The sequence below is a fragment of the Schistocerca americana genome, chromosome X, assembly GCF_021461395.2.
Source record: "Schistocerca americana isolate TAMUIC-IGC-003095 chromosome X, iqSchAmer2.1, whole genome shotgun sequence".
NCBI lineage: Eukaryota > Metazoa > Arthropoda > Insecta > Orthoptera > Acrididae > Schistocerca > Schistocerca americana.
This window is the reverse complement of record NC_060130.1, coordinates 773,532,858-773,554,454: the sequence shown is the minus strand read 5'-3', so window position 1 is coordinate 773,554,454 and position 21,597 is coordinate 773,532,858. Positions and strand designations below refer to the sequence as shown.

The 21,597-nt window shown below is 45.2% G+C and overlaps 1 protein-coding gene across 1 annotated transcript in view; it reads right to left on the bottom strand.

Moving 5' to 3' along the window:
• LOC124556307 overlaps window positions 1–21,597 on the bottom strand; it is a 602,370-nt gene that overhangs the window by 9,096 nt on the left and 571,677 nt on the right. The gene's annotated exons all lie outside the window — the stretch shown is intronic.

Genomic DNA, 21,597 nt, shown 5'->3' with positions numbered 1-21,597 from the left:
AACCATGGCACGCAATTAACAAATGTTTCCCTTTCACGTAGGCCCGCATCTCGTGGTCGTGCGGTAGTGTTCTCGCTTCCCACGCCCGGGTTCCCGGGTTCGATTCCCGGCGGGGTCAGGGATTTTCTCTGCCTCGTGATGGCTGGGTGTTGTGTGCTGTCCTTAGGTTAGTTAGGTTTAAGTAGTTCTAAGTTCTAGGGGACTGATGACCATAGATGTTAAGTCCAATAGTGCTCAGAGCCATTTGAACCTTTCACGTAGAAAATAAAATGTGTTTATTACAATGGTTTATTCGTTATGTCTCTTCCGTGTGTCCTTACAAACGCTTTCACAAAGTTTCGCTGTCCTACGATCACTTGCTGTATTACTAGCGCCAACTGCCTTGCCGCAGTGATAACACCGACTCCCGTCAGATCACCGAAGTTAAGAGCTGTCGGGCTTGGCTACCACCTGGATGGGTGACCATTCTGGTCTGCCGAGCGCTGTTGGCAAGCGGGGTGCACTCAGCCCTTGTGAGGACAATTGAGAAGCTGGTTGTCTGGATTGGATAAGTTGCGGCCCCGGTCACGAAAACTGACAACAGCCGGGAGAACGGTGTGCTAACCACATGCCCCTCCGTAGCAGCATCCATCGGCTGAGAATAACACGGTGGTCTGTCGGTACCGTTGGGCCTGTTCGGATGGAGAGTATTACTAGGAAGTGAGGACTAACAGGCTACAACATAAAAGACAAAATGAGTAGTCTGTAGGACGTCGTTGCGATTTAGAAACAGACAGAAGCTGTATAACAGGTTACTTATTCACCAGTAGACCTGACCGGTGTCGAAATAAAAAAATCGGTTTTAGCCTCTGCTGGTACAGAGGCATTCTGCATGTAGAAGTTCCGAGTCAGTGCTTTATAAACACTCATTTCAGGTTCAATAAAAACATACTGTTTATGATGCATTTGGCAGCTACTATGGGCCGGAAAACTTGTAGAGTTTCAAAGGGACTTTTATCCACATAAGTGACGAACACAGAACTTTAAATGAGAAGGTATAGCACCTTAGCAATGCGTGACGATGCTCAGTGGTAATGAGGAGCCTTGCGTAAGTGGGACTTACACCTGTCTAGAATGAAAACAGAACTTCAGCGCAGACCGCTCGCTTCCGGTTACGTAGGAGCCCGAAACGCTACGCAGATGTAGTGGATACATTGATCATCGAAAGTGAAGTGAGAAGATATTTACCAACACCCTTCGCGTCTACTGCAGATACACAAATGAACTGTCAGCCAAAACGAGCTTCCCACAAGGCAAACTCAGAATAGCAGCCCCCTCGGATACAGTGGTAAGATGGCCGAGAGAATAGCCCACCAAAAACTGAACATAGATCAAGCACGAAAACAGGAAGAAGGTGTATGAAAGTGAAGAAAAAGAAGCAAAATAGAAACAGTGAATGGTCCAAGCTCAAGATGTAGAAAATCGAGCGAACTGCAACAACCACGGCGTCTTGGATATGTGGTGACGGTGTTGAAATGTTGAGCGGGAGATCAGTATTCAAATCTCCCTCGTACCACTTTTTTTTTCACAAAACTATGTACTGTCCGTCCAGTCACTGAAACGTCTGTTCGCTGTAATTAAAGTTGTGTATGTGTATGTGTGTGTGTGTGTGTGTGTGTGTGTGTGTGTGTGTAGTGGTGTAACGTCTGTTTGCAACAGTGAGCTGTGAGGAAGGGGCCTCCAGCCTTAAGTACCTCCATTTGTTCTACGCAAGTACCTCATGTCATGAATCTTACATACCGTTTTGGAAGTCTTTACTCTTGAATTCCTTTGTTGTAACATAGCTCACGCCCGTTTATTTGTTGTTTTCATTTCTGTGACAGGTCTATGCAGCATCTCGTCTGTTATCAATATTCATCACATTTTCTTGCAATGGTAATATATTCTTAACACATGACTAACATTCTATAACCAATATATCGTATGAAAATTGCCAAGACTGCAGAAGGAAAACAGACAACTCAATGACCGGGTGGAAAGTTTCATAATTTTGTGGAAAAAAAATGTGTGTGTGTGTGTGTGTGCGCGAGGGGGGGGGGGGGGGGGGAGTCCGCGGGGCAGGAGGAAAATTTGAACATGGATCTCCCACTTTGAAGTCTACCACCGTGACAACATAACCTCGAGGCCGTGATTATCGCAAGCCGCTCAATTTTATACAACCTGGTCTTGCACTGTTCACTCTTTCTATTTTGCTACTTTTTTCATAGTTTAATACACCTTCTTCCTGCTTTCAATGCTCGATCTTTATTAAGTTTTTGACTGACTATTCACGTGGACTATTTTACCGCTAAATCTGAGGGGAGTGCGATGGGGAGTTTCCTTCTCAGAAGAAAGAGCTGCAAATATCAGGAGGCCAGGTTTGCTACAAACATAACCAGTTCTGCTAATTAGTTCTGAAATTTGCTGTCAGATTAAAACTGTGAGCCGGGCCGAGAGCTTCAATTCTACCAGGGCCTCTCTGCCACTTGATTTCGCGTTTCCTCCAAGCCAAATAATTATTCTAAAACAATTATATGATCTACCGCTAAAATGTGAGTAGCACAGAAGTAACGAAATTAAGAACCTGGTGGCATTGTGAAGAAATATCAACAGCATTCAAACGCTTACTGTCTACCTAAGAATGCCAGCGGGTAGTAATTAAAACGAATAATCAACGGTGAAGCTACATGTATACGACACTTTCCTAACAAGACTTCTTTCCTTCTTTCATTTTTATTTTACTGCATAAAATTATGTGTAATACATAGATAACAAACTAAACAACAATTCTACATGCTCACTCTTACACGCGAAATGACTAGCGGATGGACGAATTCACTTCCTTCTGGGATTTTGTTTTACGTTATTTAAAGCAGCAGTTCGCAGAATATTACTTTTTCACACAACGCTAAAAATATATATAATTTCGTGCTTCCGCAGCTGTTTGAAACCATAACATTCCATGTCCGTAAATCAAATGGAGCTGGATACTATATTTTGTAGTTGTGACACTGTACAATTTTGTTTCAGTTAATGGAGCTTTCGTTCGCACAACTTCTTTTATTCGAAACATTCAAATTTCCATGTTTCATCAATCAAATTTCCACATTTTATCAAAAATTGTTTGGTTTCGTTACAGTTTCGGCAGGAACAAACAGGACACCGGTTAAGATCACAGTCATTTTCACAATACACGTTCCCCCGATTTGCTGTCCGTGCTTCCTAAATAAGATGCTACGGAGCGATCTGATTCTTATTTAAATTTATGTTGCTCGCGACCGCAAGTGGGTTATAACTAATTCACCAGCCGTTGTGATCCATATCTACATGACATAACTCCTCAGCGATACTGTATTAATCGCTACGAAACATGCTACTTTGTTCCACGTCGAGTACAGCGCAAATTTACTCTTCCATCCCTCAGCAGAGAGGTAACTTCATATAGTTAGCGCTGTCGAAATGCAAGTGTAATTTAGAGCTGGCAATGATCGGTCACTTATGACTCTCAGATGTTTTTATTTATATTCAATTAATGTACAGTCATGTTGTTCTACAATATCCGTAATGGATTAGCATAATCTGTATTTTAGAGCCATGTCACGAAAACAGTAAACAAGCGCGGAATTCGCCACATATCTGACTGTTGTTGAAGTTAGTCAACTTATCGGTATTTTTCTATCAAAATGTGACAAATTCAGTTATTCTCAAAGTGACGCCAGGGAATATAAGGGCGTAACTAAATTTCCTTTAGAGGCTTTTCCTTCCCCCCCCCCCCTTTCACTTTTCCTCTCCTTCCCCCCTTTTTCTTTATTTTCCCATCATCTGTCCAGTTTCGCCCCACCTGCTCTCGGCTGTGGTATGTCCTATTTGTACCACCTTTCTAGTGCGGTGTTTAAGTGAGTGTTCAGAGTTGTGCGGCTTTCCAAAGTGTTGCGAACAGAAATCATGCCGTCGCTGTGTGTGAATTTTATATCTCTTGCGAACAGACTGTCGCCGTATTTTTTTTAATTGTCTGTCTATTATTTTTCTGCTTCCTGTGTATTTTATTAGCATCAACCCTTTGTTTTATGTTTTAAGTACCACAATTTTCCGCCATTTTACCTTTAAGTCACCGATTTTATCGCCAACTTTTATTATTTATTATCTTCATCTTTTGAAAACAAAGTCTGTAGGCTGAAGAGCGGCGTACTAAGCTGCTGCCAGCCCGCCCCCTTCAGAGGGAATCGAAACTCAATAAAGAAAAAAAAAGAGGATTTTCGGAAATCTCCTTAGGCCAAAACAAAATGTCTAGTAAACACCGACCGTAAAAGAAAGATACACGGGCCATAAGAAACATACCTTTAAGAGACATGAGTATTTCGCTACTGTGAAAGACATCTTTTCTATTGAACGTGTGCTACTAGTTCTTAAGGTATGCACTGTAGACCACGTTTTTTCTAGTTTTGGTTCATACTACCTCCCCCCAAAATAGGGATTGATTGGTTGGGTTTGGGAGTAAAGGGACTAAAATGCTGGGTTATCAGCCCCTAAAATATGGAAAGCAAAGAGGTTGCTGTAGAAGAGATTTGTTTCACAGTATCGAAGAAGGAGAAGAATAAGTGTTCATAGCTCTCAAGGTATTCGTTTTAGAGCCCATATTTACTGAGACTTATTTTTTCTTCTAGTATCGTGTACTTTCAATTGAATGCGCGTTTACGCCATTAGTTACGATACACCCTGTATAAGCAGGGTGGTGAGAAACAGTCTGAAAAGCTTGTAATGGTGTTGCGGGATACGTTGGGCTGAGAAATGATAGTTAAGAAAAAAATTCAATACCTTGCACCGCTTCCGACTTAGTTAGCATTGCAGTTAGCCGTCAGGCCTTTGCGCGCGCAAAGTCAAGCGGCGGGGGGTGGGGGGTGGGGGGGAGGAGGGGGGATTATTTCCCTGTTAACTGGATTAGGAAATAAGACACTGAAAACAGTGGGCGAGGACGAGTTTTAGCATACTGGCAGCAAAATGAGTGACAATGGCAGAACTCAAGATGATATGAAATAAAGGCTGGCACTAGCAAGAAAAGCTTTCCTGAAAATGAGAAATATGATAGCAGCGAACAGATTTAAGATTAGCTTGTAGCTACAAATAGATCGGATCTTATCGATAATGTCAGTATAGAAACGGGGATTAGCGATCACGATGTCATTATACCAAGTATGGTTACGAAAGTTAATAAATCAGTCAAGTAGGCTAGGAGAGTGTTTCTGCTACATAGAGCACATAAGCAGTTGTTAGCATCTCACTTAGAGAGTGAACTGACATCACTTAGTTCCAGTAAGATGGTTGTAGAGGGATTATGGGCACAGGTCTGTTTATGTGCCTAGTAAGTGGATAAACGACGGAAAAGACCCACCATGGTTTAGTAACGATATTCGGAAGATGCTGAGGAAGCAGAGGCTGCTGCAATGTCGGATCAAAAGAGAACGCGCAAATGACGACAAGCAAAGGTTAGCAGAGATTCGTGCGTCTGTGAAAAGATCCATGCGCGAAGGGTAAACAACTACCATCGTCGCACCACAGAAAAACATCTGGCAGAGAGCCAGAGAAAATTATGGTTCTATGTACAAGCGCTAAGCAGGTATAAAGTTTCCAATCAGCCCCTTGTTCACCAGTCTGATGTGGCAGTTGAACGTAGCAAAACGAAAGCCGAAGTTTTAAATATTCTGTTCAAGAAATCGCTCTTGCAGGAGAATCGTACAAACATACCATTACTTGACCATCGGACAGGCTACCGTATGGGCAACATAGTAGTAAGCATCGTGGCGTATAGAAAAAACTGAAAGATTTGAAAATAAATAAGTCACCGTTTCCGGATGAAATCCCAAATCGGTTTTACAAAGAGTACTCTTCGGCACTGGACCCTTACCTTGGTTGCATTTATCGCTAATCTCTCGTCCAGAACAAAGTCCCAAGCGACTGGAAAAAAGCGCAGGTGACTTCTGTATATAAGAAGGGTATAACAACAGACCTGCAGAATTACAGACCAATATCACTGAGTTCGGTCTGCTGCAGAATCATTGAACACATTTCCAGTTAGAGTACAATAAATTTTCTTGAGACTGAGAAGCTTACGTGCACGAGCATCATGGTTTCAGAAAGCATCGCTCGTGCGGAACTCAGCTTTCCCTTTTCTCATATGATATAAGGCGAACTAAGGATGTAGGGCCACAGGCGAGTTCCGTATTTCCACGTTTCCGGAAAACACTTGAGCCGGTGTCCCATTGCAGGCTGTTAACGAAGGTGCAAGCATATGGAGCAAGTTCACAGATGCGTGAATGGCTCGAAGACTTCTTAAGTAATAGAACTCAGTATGTTGTCCTCGACGGCGAATGTTCATCAGAGACAAGGCTCTCGTCAGGACTGCTCTATGGAAGTGTGATAGGTCCATCTGGCGGACAGGGTGGGCAACAATATGCAGTTGATTGCTGATGATGCTGAAGTGTACGGGAAGGCGTCGAAGTTGAGTGACTGTAGGAAGATACAAGATGACAAGATGACTTACACAAAATTTCTAATTGGTGAGATAAATGGTAGCAAGCCCCAAATGTTGGAAAATGTAAGTTAATGCGGATTCACGTCTTTTAAATATCTGGGCGTAAGGTCGCAAAGCGATATGAAACGAAACGAGCATTTGAGGATTGTGATAGGGAAGGCGAATGCTCGACTTCGGTTTCTTGGGAGAATTTTAGGAAAGTGTGGTTCATCTGTATAGGAGACCGCATAGAGGACGCTGGTCCGACCTATTCTTGAATACTGCTCGAGTGTTTGGAATCCGTACAAGGTGGATTGAAGGAGGACATCGAAGTAATTCAGACGCAGCTCAAAATGGTTCAAATGGCTCTGAGCACTTTGGGACTTAACATCTGAGGTCATCAGCCCCTAGAGCTTAGAACTACTTAAACCTAACTAACCTAAGGACATCACACACATCCATGCCCGAGGCAGGATTCGAAGCTGCGACCGTAGCGATCGTGCGGTTCCAGACTATAACGCCTAGAAGAGGCTCTCCAACTGTATTCAAATAGCACCTCAAACTCGAACGAAACAGGGGATCTTGCCTGAAACCCTGGCACAGGTCCTTCTAATGAAATGAGACTGCATGGCTCCACATTGAGGAGGTATACATGCTAGGGTAGTCTGTGCTGTTGCATAAAGCCACTGAGCCAGGGTGGCATAGTGGTTAGCTCATCTGCCTACTTAGTGGCAGACCCAGGTTCGAATCCCAGCCTTGGCGCAAATTTTCATTCGTCGCTTCAGTCTGCATATATACATCACAGATGTTTGACACTTGAAAAGGTCTCTGAAACCATACGGAAGAGCTACCTACTTTGTGTGGCAACAACTTGACAGCTGATGGGACAGCTACGAAATTCAAGTCTATACAACTAGATGTCTACAGCAGAGAAAACAGTACTCGTAAATGCGTTTCAGTCTGGACTCTGCCGAGAGGTTAGACCGGAGGCAGCCTTTACATACCCCAGCGCTGCAATTCTAATGCTGTTAACCCTATGCTACTACGTCTCCTAGCGCAACGTAGAAAACGGAAGAAGTTCCTATCTCTTGAGTCATCGACTCGGACGTGACCAGCTGCCCAGGGCACTGCTACGATCATTGCAAGCGGCTGACAAAGGCGGGCATGTAAAGTAGGCGGCAGCGCGCTGGGCTGCGCCGGCGGCGGCCCGGCTAGAAATCGCTGGCCTGGAGAATGTGGCGGCGCGCTTGTTCGTAATGAGTGGAGTGGAGTGGAGCTGGGGCAGCCGGGCGCCCGGGGCGGCTGCCATATTGATTTACACTGGACGCGCCCACCTGCGCAAAAAGCGGCGTTACTGCGCGGCCACCTTCTCCACCTCCGCAGCTCGCAGTAGGCCCCTGCCACAGCGACATGACAGCCTCGCTGCGTCGTACGAGCGACTGCAGCGCACCGAGCGACGCCTAGTGTTCAAAACGAGAGGTGCTACGCCAAGGCCGTACAGAGGGGGTGGAGAGACAGGCTCCCGCCAAGAGCGCAAAAACTCACAGGAAAAAAAAGACTTTTTAAGAATGGGGCGTGAGGGTACACGAATTCTCCTACCGCTCGTGTTCCTATCTTCTGCTTACAAGAGGTCTTCCCGTCGGCCGGCGACTGTAGACGCACACTGTTGTCCAGGCGTTCAAAAACGTTTCAAATGGCTCTGAGCACTATGGGACTTAACTTCTGAGGTCATCAGTCCCCCATAACTTAGAACTACTTAAACCTAACTAACCAAAGGACATTACACACATCCATGCCCAAGGCAGGATTCGAACCTGCGACCGTAGCGGTCGCGCGGTTCCAGACTGTAGCGCCTAGAACCGCACGGCCACTCTGGCCGGCTGTCCAGGCGTCATTTCGTTCCATTAACACGGTACAGAAGCGACTGTTACTGCAAATGCGTCCATTGCTAATATGATTTCTTTGAGAAGGGTGCGCCTGGTTCACACAGAGAAGAGTGCGCCTGGTTCACACAGCTGCTGCCTACACACTTAGCTCGTCTTCAACAACAGGGTTTGGATCTCAAAGGTCGTCGTCGAGCCAGTGATCAAACAAAACAAAACAAACATATGCTGTTTGGCGGAAGGCTTCTGATGTTTTCCGATTTCTGCCGACTGAGGACCGCGGCCACGCGACGGCGGAGGAATCAAACAGAAAAAGTGTGGGAGAAGATGTGTTATTCACTTGCCACTGCAGCTAATAATATATGTGACAGTCAGAAAGTAAACTGTTATTATTTCAAAAGTGATACCCATAGCTGTTAATATATTTATCCCACTATGAGACAAAACGGTCAACGTCTTCACAGGAAAATGCAAACGGTTGCCTACAGAACCATGATTGTACCCAGGTATGCACCTCTTCCTCCGAAGAAAATCGACGGCCACGGATGTCTTTCTTCAGAGCTCCACAAAAACACGGAAATCGCATGGGGAGAGGTCGGGGCTGTATGGAGGATGCTGGATGGAGAGCTTCCCAGCGAAACTTCTGCGGCGCAGTCGAAACAACCTGCCAAGAAAATGCCCGCTCACATGTTGCCAAGAAGTCTCGCTGGGTAGCCCTCACTTATTGTTCATAGAGTCCCGATCTTTCAATATGCGATTTCCACATTTTTTTGGAGCCCTGAAGCAAAATATTCGTGGCCGTCGATTTGCTTCGGACGAAATGGTGCACGCCAAGGTACAATCACGATTTCGTAGGCAAGCGCAATCCCTTTTCCACGAAGGCATTGAACGTCTTTTCTCACAGTGGAACAGATTTATTAAAAGTTATGGTGATTTTCGTTTGACTGCCCCTTATGCTTTTGCAGCTCCCATTTTTCGTTTGGTACAGTCTGCTGTGTAAATAAAAAAGAATTCAAGAAGAATCTTTCTATGGCAGATTGTCAATATTATAGGAGTTGTTAGCCGTTGTACCTATAGACAAATTGTATTTTCATGTAAGTTGACCCATCATGAATTCCTCAAGCATCTGCTGGGAAGTAGGACTTGCTTATGTATTACGTTTTTGTTGTTATTCTAGCACGTATGAACTCTGCATCGTTCCTTGAAAGATACGCTGCTGATTTTGGACTCAAATACAGGTGAGATATTGATACAGCGGGGCTACTTAGGAAAGTAGCTGCTGCTTTAAGGCACCATGTGAAGGAGCTGGTGAGCATTAACATGGCTTACCATTTCGATATTTTGAAAGAATCTTGCAAATGCTGTTTCAGGAAATTGGTGATGATTGAAAATTTGTGGTACGTTCCTATGGGACTGCCGGCCGCGGTGGTCTAGCGGTTCTGGCGCTGCAGTCCGGAACCGCGGGACTGCTACGGTCGCAGGTTCGAATCCTGCCTCGGGCATGGGTGTGTGTGATGTCCTTAGGTTAGTTAGGTTTAAGTAGTTCTAAGTTCTAGGGGACTTATGACCTAAGATGTTGAGTCCCATAGTGCTCAGAGTCATTTGAACCATTTGACTAAACTGCCGAAGTCATGGGCCCCTACGCTTACACACTACTTAATCTAGCTTAAACCAATTTACGCTAAGGACAACACACACACACACACACACACACACGCACGCACCAGTGTCCGAGGGAGGACTCTAAGATCCGACGGGGAAGCCTCGCGATCCGTGGCAAGGCACCCTACACAACGCGGCTACCCCGCGCGGCTTGGTGATTATAAAAGGGTACTGAAGACCGAATGCGGGTGATGAAAGACGACTGCCACATTTAGCTGTCTTGTCGGCAGAATACGACACAGCTGCTACACGTAATAGTCAATGAGTTTGCTACCTTAAAAGTAAGGAAATGCAAGTACAATTATAATAAATACACTCCAAGTAATCAAATGGTTCTGAGCACTATGGGACTTAACTTCTGAGGTCATCAGTCCCCTAGAACTTAGAACTACTTAAACCTAACTAACCTAAGGACATCACACACATCCATGTCCGAGGCAGGATTCGAACCTGCGAGCGTAGCGGTCGCGCGGTTCCAGACTGAAGCGCTAGAACCGCTCGGCCACTCTGGCAGGCTCCAAGTAATCCTATGATTCAGTGAGTACACCTTCACTGTTCCAAATTTTAGAGATGATTGTGGGTAGAAAAAACAATGAAAAACCTATGAACTAATAATCAGACCTTAACCTACACGACATCCAAGGTCAAGTTCAGAGGGAAGTTCAGAGTCCTGTAAGATCAAATCCAGAGCTAGACGCAAAGGTAGATTCTCCCCTTTGATCTTTAACTGTGTCCTCAATAAGGTGATCAGGCAATGGCTAAGAGAAACGAAAGGAGTGAATCAGTGGAATACGGTTGCGATTAAAGACAGAGGGCCGCGCGGGATTAGCCGAGCGGTCTCGGGCGCTGCAGTCATGGACTGTGCGGCTGGTCCCGGCGGATGTTCGAATCCTCCCTCGGGGCATGGGTGTGTGTGTTTGTCCTTAGGATAATTTAGGTTAAGTAGTGTGTAAGCTTAGGGACTGATGACCTTAGCACTTAAGTCCTACAAGATTTTTTTTAAAAAAAAGAGAGAGGAATACGGGTAGGCTGTCTGGAATTCGCAGACAATATTGTGACAAATAACAATTTACTGCCAAAAAGTAGACTAACTGGCATAAAATACACACTGTTAAGAAAATACGGATGAAGTTGCAAAGTGTTTGTATCTCTAGAAACATAGTGCGAACGTAGAACTGCACGGTACAACTCTTAAACGACTCTAGGAAAAAACGCCAGTGGTTGCGGATTACAAATGGGGAAGATTTACCAAGTCCGAAATGTTTAGAACCAACATTTCCTCTTCCGGTCGTAAAACGTCATATCATGCCATATCGTGCTGGGATATTTGTCATTTTCTGGTGTATTGTAACTAACTGCTTTTGACTAACTCCAGTACGTATATCGCACTAGCTTACAAACGGAGAATCCAGGTAAAAGACATACTGGAGATAACGTCCCAGCGACATCACGCTCGTTGGAGATGGCAGTTGTAAGAAGTTGTAAGAATGTGGTGGCAGAAACTGAGAGAAGAAGGGAAGAAACGGTGCTTGTATATTCCAATAGTACACTCCTGGAAATGGAAAAAAGAACACATTGACACCGGTATGTCAGACCCACCATACTTGCTCCGGACACTGCGAGAGGGCTGTACAAGCAATGATCACACGCACGGCACAGCGGACACACCAGGAACCGCGGTGTTGGCCGTCGAATGGCGCTAGCTGCGCAGCATTTGTGCACCGCCGCCGTCAGTGTCAGCCAGTTTGCCGTGGCATACGGAGCTCCATCGCAGTCTTTAACACTGGTAGCATGCCGCGACAGCGTGGACGTGAACCGTATGTGCAGTTGACGGACTTTGAGCGAGGGCGTATAGTGGGCATGCGGGGGGCGTATAGTGGGCATGCGGGAGGCCGGGTGGACGTACCGCCGAATTGCTCAACACGTGGGGCGTGAGGTCTCCACAGTACATCGATGTTGTCACCAGTGGTCGGCGGAAGGTGCACGTGCCCGTCGACCTGGGACCGGACCGCAGCGACGCACGGATGCACGCCAAGACTGTAGGATCCTACGCAATGCCGTAGGGGACCGCACCGCCACTTCCCAGCAAATTAGGGACACTGTTGCTCCTGGGGTATCGGCGAGGACCATTCGCAACCGTCTCCATGAAGCTGGGCTACGGTCCCGCACACCGTTAGGCCGTCTTCCGCTCACGCCCTAACATCGTGCAGCCCGCCTCCAGTGGTGTCGCGACAGGCGTGAATGGAGGGACGAATGGAGACGTGTCGTCTTCAGCGATGAGAGTCGCTTCTGCCTTGGTGCCAATGATGGTCGTATGCGTGTTTGGCGCCGTGCAGGTGAGCGCCACAATCAGGACTGCATACGACCGAGGCACACAGGGCCAACACCCGGCATCATGGTGTGGGGAGCGATCTCCTACACTGGTCGTACACCACTGGTGATCGTCGAGGGGACACTGAATAGTGCACGGTACATCCGAACCGTCATCGAACCCATCGTTCTACCATTCCTAGACCGGCAAGGGAACTTGCTGTTCCAACAGGACAATGCACGTCCGCATGTATCCCGTGCCACCCAACGTGCTCTAGAAGGTGTAAGTCAACTACCCTGGCCAGCAAGATCTCCGGATCTGTCCCCCATTGAGCATGTTTGGGACTGGATGAAGCGTCGTCTCACGCGGTCTGCACGTCCAGCACGAACGCTGGTCCAACTGAGGCGCCAGGTGGAAATGGCACGGCAAGCCGTTCCACAGGACTACATCCAGCATCTCTACGATCGTCTCCATGGGAGAATAGCAGCCTGCATTGCTGCGAAAGGTGGATATACACTGTACTAGTGCCGACATTGTGCATGCTCTGTTGCCTGTGTCTATGTGCCTGTGGTTCTGTCAGTGTGATCATGTGATGTATCTGACCCCAGGAATGTGTCAATAAAGTGTCCCCTTCCTGGGACGATGAATTCACGGTGATCTTATTTCAATTTCCAGGAGTGTATTATAGTATTATCCAATACGACTGAAGCTGAGAAAAGGCATCCTTCAAACGGCAACACTAATATAATAGAGTGGCAGCCTGCCGAATAACGCAGTGCCTTAAGTGTAATCCATAGGTGAAAAGGACAAGAAAAAATATTTTGGATTGCAGTCTTTGTCGGCGAATTTCACTGCCTCCATAACTCGGCTGATAACCCGCGAAGATTTCACAACAAAAATATTATTAGTGTTTAACGTTCTTTGGATGACTTCATTGGCTACGGATTGTCGTAGGATGGAGAAAGAAATTGGCCTTGTCCTGTTTTTTTTTTTTTTAAAAAAAAAAAAGAGAAAAGAAAAATCCCGGCATTGGCTTAACCGATTTAGGGAAACCATGGAAAATCCAAACTTTTATGACGGGAAAGTGAACCGCGGACTTCCTGAATGCGAATGCCCTGTGTTACCACAGTGACACATGGCTCGCTGAAAAATGAGCGTTTAAGAAGAACTTTACTGCCGGCTACAGCCTGCTACATAGAACGCGGGAGACGTGACTTGGGGTGTAATGGAAAACCGAAGACTTGAGAGTTTATTGAAGGGGAAGTGAACCTCGAGAGTGAGGGGCTTTTACACTCCTCCGAGCAAGTTAGTCCTGGATCTCCGGCGACTGTAATGTCAGTCATAACCTGTTTTCAGTCATAATATCTTTTTCATTTCATTTCACTTTTTGATATTCCTTATGTACAGCAATGTTTTTCCGATTTTCTTGGTCCGGAAAAAAAGTAGACTGGCATTCGGCATAAAAGATTCATGTATATCAGTTTGCACGTTATGTCAAACAATATCGTTGAAGTTGCAGACGAAAACTACGAGGGTAGTTTGAAAAGTTCACGGAATAAACACCAGTTGTCAGCCTTAGCGCGAGGTTCCCGCGTAATAACAGAGCATCCTTTACTAGTCAAGACGAGAGGCGTCTGTATTGGGCAGAGATCTGTGGCGCGGACGTCTCTCTGTTGTTGTTCCATATAGTAATTTGTGAAGACAGAAAAAACTCGAGATTTGGGCAGTGATTATGTACTTCATAAAGAGAGGTATGAAAGTAAAGGAAATCCATGCCTACGTTTACAACATACTGGGGACTCTGCAGTTTTATATTCACCTATTTCTAAATGAATACACGAATTCAAACTTGGTCGGGACAGTTTAGATAATGATCCGCGTAATTGTCGGCCAATATGTGCCACGAGCCCATAAATTATTGCAAAAGTACATAAAAGGGTCATGAAGATCGCCAACTGAATGTGAGAGAAATTTCTGAAGCTGTGAAAACGTCATCTGAAAGGGCATATCACATTTTAACAGTGGAACTGTATATGAAAAAGTGACCTGCTCCATGGTTGCCGCGACTTTTAAGGCAGGATCAGAAATGCAACAGAATGGAAATGCCCGAACAATATGTGACTCGTTTTCAGAGCAACCAACAAGGTTTTTTTGTGCCGGTTTGTGTTGACAGATGAAACTTGGGTACACTAGTATACCAAAGACACAAAACAATAATCAAACCAATGGAAACATGTTGATTCACCACCAGCAAAGAAACCAAAGGCAACACGCTCGGCCGGAAAGGTTATGGAGCCAGTTTTCTGGGATGCAAAAGGGAAACTGCTGACAGACTTTCTTCCCACTGGTCAAACAATTATGTGACAATATTACGGTAACCTCATGGACTAACAACAGCGAAGAGTGCGTGAAAAACTGCCACGTTTGATAAGGAAAAGTCATCTTTCATCAAGACAATGCGCGCTCACACAAAAGTGTCGTTGCCATGCAGAAATACACGAAATAAAATATGAATTGTTACCACAGACGCCTTATTCATCTCATTTGGCTCTTTCAGAATTCCAACTCTTCCCCAAGCTCAAAGCTTTCATCGGTGAACGGAGATTCTCTTCAAACGAAGAACTGACAGCTAAAGTTGACGGGTATTTTACAGACCTAGAGGAATCTAATATTCGAGATGGAATCATGGCACTGGACCATCGCTGGAGCAAGTGCATTAATGTACATGGAGACTGCTTTGAAAAATAAAAAAAAAGACGTTTCACTTTCTATTCCATTCCCAGAACTCTTCAAACCATCCTCGTATGAGATGGGCGTATAGATCCCCCAGACAGCATTTTGTAGTGTTCTAGACCGCATTTCGTCCAGACGGTGTGAGGTGTTGGCTCACAGCAGTGTCGCATCCTCCAGTACTGGAAATATGAACTGCTGTCTCATGCGACAGACCTCTACATTTTAGTCATCTAGAAATAACGAAAATAATTTACTCGCAGGGTTACAGATGACTTTCAGTCCTCTACAAATACTCAGATCAGCAGAAATATGTGGACAATACGCTCGTCTGGTAATTTCATCGTCTGCCGTGAGATCTGATTTCGTATGTAATATCTGACAGCTTGTCTATAGCACGTCTCCTTTCACATTTTTATGTAGGTGTGAAAATAAAATAGCAGCTACCTCAACGTGTATAGCATTACCAGCATAATTCCGTTAACGAACAGGAACTGTCAGTCAAAAATAATTAACTGTCCTTGCGAAAATAGGAAAACAATGAAAGACAGCAGAAAAAAGTCATCACGCATAGAGAATACTGGACATAAAAATACAATCAGCAAGAAAAAGAAATGCAAATTTATCTATAATTAGAAAAAAGTATAGAAGATTCGACATACGAGACACAGGGATGCTATCAGGAAGAGTGGCCTTGAAATTACAGCAGAAGAACATCATGGCAAAGTACGTAAATCATCGTAGATATATAACCACCCTCGTCGTTGTCAACGGGGCATCTAACACAAACAAGACTGTCAGGAAATTGCAATACAGTAGGACATCCACGAGTACCCCCAGTACTGTGCAAGTTTATCTCTCACAGTTTCACGAACCTGGAGGAATACATACCCACTACGCAATACACAACCCTCAGTGATACAAAGTCCACAGGGTGTTTCGTTCGTCCACCAGCATGGCCGGTAACTGCTGGATGGTCGTCGGTGGATATGGAGGTGCTGCAGTACGTCTTCCCAACGCATACCACACGGGATCTCTACATCTTCAGCTACATCCATACTCCGCAAGCCACCTGACGGTGTGTGGCGGAGGGTACCCTGAGTACCTCTATCGGTTCTCCCTTCTATTCCAGTCTCGTATTGTTCGTGGAAAGAAGGATTGTCGGCATGCTTCTGTTAGGGCTCTAATGTCTCTGATTTTATCCTCATGGTCTCTTCGCGAGATATACGTAGGTGGGAGCAATATACTGCTTGACTCGTCGGTGAAGGTATGTTCTCGAAACTGTAACAAAATCCCGTACCGAGCTACTGAGCGTCTCTCCTGCAGAGTCTTCCACTGGAGTTTATCTATCATCTCCGTAACGCTTTCGCGATTACTAAATGATCGTGTAACGAAGCGCGCTGCTCTCCGTTGGATCTTCTCCATCTCTTTTATCAACCCTATCTGGTACGGATCCCACAGTGCTGAGCAGTATCCAAGCAGTGGGCGAACAAGCGTACTGTAACCTACTTCCTTTGTTTTCGGATTGCATTTCCTTGGGATTCTTCCAATGAATCTCAGTCTGGCATCTGCTTTACCGACGATCAACTTTATATGATCATTCCATTTTAAATCACTCTTAATGCGTACTCCCAGATAATTTATGGAATTAACTGCTTCCAATTGCTGACCTGCTATTTTGTAGCTAAATGATACGGGATCTATCTTTCTATGTATTGGCAGCACATTACACTTGTCTACATTGAGATTAAATTGCCATTCCCTGCACCATGCGTCAATTCGCTGCAGATCCTCCTGCATTTCAGTACAATTTTCCATTGTTACAACCTCTCGATACACCACAGCATCATCTGCAAAAAGCCTCAGTGAACTTCCGATGTCATCCACAAGGTCATTTATGTATATTGTGAATAGCAACGGTCCTATGACACTCCCCTGCGGCACACTTGAAATCACTCTTACTTCGGAAGGCTTCTCTCCATTGAGAATGACATGCTGCGATGCGATTTAGGCCGGTGAAACGAACAGGCCAGTCCATTCGCCGAATCCCTCTCGTTCCAAGAGCTCCTCCAATTGCGCTATTCGATTGCGATTGCGGTTGCCGATTTTCATCCATAAAAATGAAGTACGTGGCGAAAGCACCCCTGAAAATACGCACATGAGGAAGGAGTACAATGTCATAATAACGATGGGAGGTGTGTGTACCGTATTCAAAGGTTTGGAAGTCAGTATGCCCATGCATCATTAAGCCTCCTTTCACCATAACACCTGAACCACCAAAACGATCATATTCGAAAATGTTCCTGGGTACATCACGTGTTTCCACCTCTCGACATATGAGAGTACGTCCAGAGTCACTACCCTTATTGAATTTTCTCTCATCTCAGAAGAGCACTCGACCCAACTCCTCGTTGGTCCAGCCCCTAAGCCCTTGGCATCATAGCAAACTGTGCCGCTGATGTGCAGATGTCGACGGAACACAGTGTATTGGTCGTTGGGCGAAGAGATCACCCTCATGCAGCTGCCCTGTCACTGTGGAAAGTGAGATCTCGTGACTTACTATACTGTTAAATGTGGCCGCAATTGCACCTGCTGTTTGAAGTGGGTCACTTCCTACCTGTTGCACAATGTAGCGGTTATCTGAAGCTGTAGCTGCCCGTGGTCGACCATTTCTCCTTCTGACCGCAGTGTCTGTGTTTCGGAACCCCCCCCCCCCCCATGCACGTGTAACATTGTTGTGAGCAATACCAAGCCCCTGGGTTATACTATTCACACTTCGTCCTCCTTCCAGTTTACTGATAATTCCTCCCCGTGTGATCTCATCCAGTCCGTGCCGTGCTGTAATGAAGAACACAACCTTAGGGCAAACTGCTCGCTGATCGAGACTCACTGCCTTTTCCCGTTTCTGCAACTGTCTCATGAGGTGGAGCGCCAGCCCCATTTGTCGCTACAGTCATTCTGGCCTCACGCCACGTGAGTCCAATTTTCCGTGCACGGATGGGAGACCTCTGCGACATGCTCCCGCTCTTTCATTCACTTCCACCGAATTCTTAATATGTTATGTTACTTACAGAGCAGTGTGCGTCTATGCACGAAGAGCGTTGGTTTTTTTTCCCACTTCTGTTTAGCGAGGGTTTTCTTTTCTTTTTTTTTTGCGAGTTGGTAGCTTTGGGTATCTTCTGCTCCTGTTACAGTGACCAACATCTTTTGTAAAAATAATAAATTTGCGGATGACTGTTTCTTCCACTTCCATATCGAATGTTGGGTCAGTTAAGAAGCTGTGTACATTCGCTAGTACACCTCGGAAGGTTCGCGCTTTTATCGCATTCTTACAAGCAGGAGTAGGAACTCTCTCCTCTAGTTATGTTGTCACTTTTCTGAAAATTTTTCAGTGTTTTTCAACCTTTCTGTGCTTCAGATACTGGCTTAGGCAGTCCAGCTTTCTGACCTAAGCTCTAGTAGTTGGTGTTTAACGAGGCTACTGCGGCAATCCCATCTTCTTTTATAGTAATCTGGGAACCAACAGAACAATTACAAAGCCCGACTCTTTTATATTATGGTCTTGAGCATGGGTAGTGGTTTTCTTCTGACGCGAGGTTTGATGATCTTCTATGATGTACATTCTTCAGTTACTAGGGTTATCGCATCTAGTATTATGTTTTAAACCTGTTCTAGTTGTGCAATGCCATTTATCCCTTATGGTCGTAGAAGACTTCTAGAGAGTAAACCTTAATAATTCTAGACATCGATGGATTAGGTTGATGAATGTTCTCTTCAGTTAGTCAGGTAGTGATTGTGGTGTCACCGCCAGACACCACACTTGCTAGGTGGTAGCTTTAAATCGGCCGCGGTCCATTAGTACATGGCGGACCCGCGTGTCGCCACTGTCAGTGATAGCAGACCGAGCGCCACCACAAGGCAGGTATCGAGATACGGACTAGCACTCGCCCCAGTTGTACGGACGACTTTGCTAGCGACTACACTGACGAAGCCTCGCTCCTTTGCCGAGCAGATAGTTAAAATAGCCTTCAGCTAAGTCAATGGCTACGACCTAGCAAGGCGCCATTAGCCTTACATAGCAATTGATAGTTATCGTATGAAGCATGTCTCATCAAGAACGATGTATACAACAAGGATGGATTAAAGTTAAGTATTCCAAAAGCTACGTACTTTTCTTTATAGCATTCATTACGTATCCTGTTTCAGACCTCACGCCATCCTTCGTGTGTTTATAGCGTGCATTGCGGTCCCCTCAAATCACACTGTGTCGGCACTTCTGTCGACACATCAGTGATATTGACACGGATACTTGACGAATAGGGGCATATCTTCGCTTCAGATGTTGTCTCCTGTCCATGATACGCTGAGGTGAGCATATATTGTCATCTAGCGTAAACAGTGGTCCAACACAGACGATCCTCGGTGGATAGTGAAGGTGGGCACATTATAGCTTCTTCTGATGCATTTTGGTTCTTGTTTTAAGTATCTATCGTGTATTATGCCATTTCTGTTGTTGACAACGTCCCCAGGTGATAATGGTCTCACCCATTAATATGGCCAGCCGTTGTGGCCGAGCGGTTCTAGGAGCTTCAGTCCGGAACCACGCTGCTGCTACTGTCGCAGGTTCGAATCCTGCCTCGTGCATGGATGTGTGTGATGTCGTTAGGTTAGTTAAGTTTAAGTATTTCTAAGTCTAAGGGACTGATGACCTCAGATGTTAAGTCCCATAGTGCTTAGAGGCATTTTAACCATTTTGTGCCCATTAAAATGTTCTCGCCCAAGCTATTTACATATTGCAGGTATTCCTTTGACGCCCTTTCTGAAGGGATAATTTGTATGTAAATGAGAGGGCGTGCTGAAAAAGGAACACCTCTGAATTTTTATGTGAAAACTAATACAGCTTTTTAAATAAAATAAACGTTACTGACATTCTATATATTTATTTTTCATGTCTACGTAGTTATTTCTCAGCGTAGTCACCCTGGCGAAGAACATATTCCCACTTTGTTGATACCAACAATGTAGAACGTCCGATTTTGTTGGCGGAGCCACGGCCATGCCTCTGCTGCACCGCTTCGTCACTGTAGCAGTGAAGTCCTCGAAGGTGTTCTTTAATCGGATGGGGCCAATCCAGGACTGTATGGAGGACGATCGATGACAGTGAAACCAAGGCGTCGGATTGTTGCAGATATCGAAGTGCTCGTGTATGGTCTCGCATTGTCATGCTGAAGGTAAGGGTGCTTCATGTGTGGACGAACTCTTCTAATTCGAAACTCCATCGCAGCACACTGTTTCTCTCGCAACGACATAGTTACGTTACGCACCGCCGCATTACACGCTACAGTTCGGAGCCCCCTAGCGGCAGAGGGCTGCAAATATGTAGACAAGAATAACAATGATGTAGAATGTTAACAATATTTGTTTTATTTAAATAGCTTTAAGAGTTTTCACATACAAAATTCGGGTCATTAATTCTCAGCACGCCCTCATAAGTACGAGTCTTGTTAGTTGCTCTTCTTATTCAAATATAGTGGCCTGAACGTCTGAGTGAGTATGAGGGACCTCAGTTAATTTTACCGGTGTTACTCTATTGTGAAACATTGCGTCTTTTGCAGAGCCAAGCGTCGTTTTTGATATGTATTTTCTCTGGCACACTGGGTGTCACTGATTTCAGTTGTCTTCTTGGTGGAAATTGAGTCTGTTACCGACCAGCAGTGGAACTTTGCATAGAATTTCTTCGTGAGATCGTTTTCTACCTCTATAGCTTTTTCTACTGACCAACAATGTTGCTAGTACTTCGAGGAAGAGGTCTACCTGTACGAACTTGTCGTCCGGCGCTACGTCTGGGTTAGTTATTGCCGGCTTGTGTATACAGGGTGTTTCAGAAGCGATGGTCAATATTCAGGGATATGACAGGAATGATCATTCTAAACAAAAGAGTCAAGTAAGCATGGGTTCTAAAACGTATACTTTAAGAGCTATGAGCAATTCTTGATCTTCGATACTGTGTAATGAGTATCTTCTACTGCACGCAGTTTGCTTTCCATATGTCGGGAAGTGGTAGTATGGACCAAGACAAGAAGAAAATGTCCAGTAAACATGTGCTCCAAAATGTATACCTTAGAAGTTATGAGCACTTGTTCGTTAGAAGAGTTGTATTCCAAAGTAGTGAAGATGAACAAGTTCTTATAGCTCTTTAAGTATGCGTTTCAGACCACATGTGTTGTTGTGGATTGGCAGCACAGCCAACCCACTATGAGATGAAGCCGAAAGGCACGCGTTTTAGCTCACGCAGGCTGGCATGAGGTCTGGAACAGGTCAAGGAAATGAGAGTAACAAAAAAAGGAAGGAAGCTGCTGGAATACTTAACTTTAACCCATAATTGGTGAACATCGTTCTTGACGGTACATGTTTTACAGCATCAATAGTAACTGGTAATGGCGCCTTGCTATGTCGTAGCAAATGACGTAGCTGAAGGCTATGCT